This window comes from Sesamum indicum, unplaced genomic scaffold, assembly GCF_000512975.1.
Source record: "Sesamum indicum cultivar Zhongzhi No. 13 unplaced genomic scaffold, S_indicum_v1.0 scaffold00200, whole genome shotgun sequence".
Lineage (NCBI taxonomy): Eukaryota > Viridiplantae > Streptophyta > Magnoliopsida > Lamiales > Pedaliaceae > Sesamum > Sesamum indicum.
The window spans coordinates 145,438-148,584 of NW_011628095.1; positions in this window are offsets into that span (position 1 = coordinate 145,438).

Below are 3,147 nucleotides of genomic sequence, written 5' to 3' on the forward strand. Positions count from 1 at the left end.
TTGGAAAAAAATCCCAGATTCCGGCGCGGTTATGTGACTCTTCTTTCGGCAACCAAGGTAATGAAACAGTAACTGAGACGAGTGAGAAACTGGCCGGAACGATTTTCCGCCAAACTGGCGAAGGTCCGGTCACTTTTACGACGAACAGTAACGTGCGACGGGCGGCTAACGTGGATGCCACGGTGGAAAGGGCTGGAGCTGAGGTGGTCGGCGCTTTGGGTGACATGGAGGTTGACTTGGCAAGTGAGAGGGCTGATGTCATCACTGCTACAATGGCTGCTGGCATCAGCCCTATTAGGGCTGACATCATCATTGATGCAAGGGCTTACATCAGCAATTACACAGTTGCTGAGGTCAGCGATGCTAGGGCTGACATCAGCGATGACACAGCTACTGACATCAGCATTTTTGTGGGGAAAAAACAGCATTTTCATGACATGACAAGGAAAAAGGCTATCGGTGTTCCCGTCCAAACAGGGTTGTATGTTGGGAATATTCCGTTGCATACATGTCCTAAAAATGCGACTTCGGATGACAAAATTGCGCATGTTTTCAATAATTCTTAGCGAAAAACTTTGTCGTATGTGGAGCCCACTGTGCAAAATGGTGAGGTGATTGTTCGCCCTTCGTTGGAAATTATTCGGGATGGATCGAAACGATGGAAGGCCACGGTAGTTGGATATTTTCTTGGAAAAAAAAAATCATATTTCCACCACCTGAAAGAATTTGTCACGTCAATATGGCCGGCGTTGCGTGACGTCACTGCTACGACAAATAAGTTCTTCTTCTTCAAATTCAAATCAGTCATAGATATGGAAGAAGTAATTGAGGGTGGACCATGGCTATTTCAGGGACAACCGATCGTCCTTTAGAAATGGGAGCCAGGAATAGCAATGCGAAAATTGAAACATACACAAGTCCCCGTCTGGATCAAGCTAAGACACCTTCCGGTAGAGTTGTGGACTACGAAGGGATTGAGCACAGTGGCGAGTGGAGTCGGAAAACTGTTGTAGCCGGATGCCATAACGAGAGCATGCACGAGACTGGACTTCGCTCGTGTATGCATCATGCTAGACATCACCTCGAAATTACCAAATCATATCATTATCATGACCCCAGATGAGAGAGGAGAGAAAACACCATGCAAAGTCGATGTCAAATATGAATGGGTTCCGCCGAAGTGTACGGGTTGCATGAGCGTGGGCCACTCTATCAAAGACTGTCCATTGACGAAACCGGCTAAGCAAACCAAACCATCAGTGTCTGTATATGTACCCAAAGTAGCGGGGCCACGGATACCTAGAAGGGAGGAGAATTTCACTGAAACGTTAAGGGTTCCACAACTAGAAACTCCTCGGAATTCTTTCAGGCTACAGGTGGAAGAGAGCGAATCACTACCATTGGACACGCATGCATCTCCAACTCAATGTGGAGACAAGAGACGAGAGGACAAAGGCAAGTCATTGGTTATTTTTAATACTTTTGATGCCTTACAGATGCTTGAGGATGTAGATGAAACTACTGGGGATCCTAATCCCGGCTAAGCAAACCAAACCATCAGTGTCTGTATATGTACCCAAAGTAGCGGGGCCACGGATACCTAGAAGGGAGGAGAATTTCACTGAAACGTTAAGGGTTCCACAACTAGAAACTCCTCGGAATTCTTTCAGGCTACAGGTGGAAGAGAGCGAATCACTACCATTGGACACGCATGCATCTCCAACTCAATATGGAGACAAGAGACGAGAGGACAAAGGCAAGTCATTGGTTATTTTTAATACTTTTGATGCCTTACAGATGCTTGAGGATGTAGATGAAACTACTGGGGGTCCTAATCCAAGCAGCCCCAAGCAAGGTGATCCATGTTGAATATGGCAGTTTGGAATATTCGTGGCCTGACCAAAAGGGACCATCAGCTAGCAGTGAAAGATCTTGTTGCTAAGTTCAGGTTACATTTCCTTGGTCTCCTTGAAACCCATATTCCTTTGAATAATGCTTCTTAAATTTAGTCTTTTTTATTACCCCAATGGAAATGGTTTGTGGATTATATGACGACGAGGAATCGAATTTGGATTGCATGGGATGATAACTTCATTGATGTTGATGTGGTTGAGTTGGGTACACAATTTTTACACTATCATGTTACTATTCGAGCACTTCAGGAATCAGTTGATGTTACCATCATTTATGGGGCCACTAAGGTAGCGGACAGACGAGAACTCTGGGACTCTCTGACGACATTGGCCAGACAATATGTGGATACCCCGTGGTTAGTTGGGGGTGACTTTAATGTTGTTCGGGACCTTAGTGAGGTTTGTGCAGCTTATGGAGACATACGGCTGGTAATGGAGAAATTTAATAATTGCATCCAGAATGCAGGATTGCTTCCTTTACCCATGCAAGGAGAATAGTACACATGGCACAATTGCAGTGAAAGCCCCCGGAATCTATGGAAACGATTGGATAGGATACTCATTAATGACACATGGATCGATCGTTTCCCCACTTCATCTTACTCGAGCCGGACAAAATGCATAAAAACCCCCCTGTGTTTTAAAAAGTATGCAAAAAGCAACCCCTGTTTTCAGAATAGGCTAAAACCCCCCTCATATTTTGTTTTAGTCAGCAAAAAAACCCCATTCTATTAGAAACTAACGGGAGGTGGAGAAGACGCGCGTCTGCTGCGTTTGGTAGTGTTTTTCTGTGATTTAGGTTGATATTTAATGACTTTTTAGACCAAAATACCCCTCTATGAGTCTATATAACATGCAAAGGGGTTTTTTGCTTGTTTTGTATCTTCCTTTTGCCATTTCTCCCCCAAAAAAAGGTATGAAACTATTTCTTTTTTCTCTTTTATTTTATTTGTTCAGTTTAATTTTGGTAATTTAATTATATCAAAAAAAAATTTATTTCATTTTTGTAGAATGAGCTATTCTAGGAAATCCCCTTCAAAAAGAGAAGAAATTATAGATTTGAGATATAAAAATCCAAAGTGCTTTTGTCAAAGAAATGCCGCTATTGGAGTTGTTGGTCCGACAAAAGAAAGTGAAGGAAAATTGTTCTGCAATTGTAGAGCTGGACAATGCAATTTTTTAGTTGGTTGGAATCAATCAGTGTATCTCGTACAAACTCACAAAGTTTCCAAAT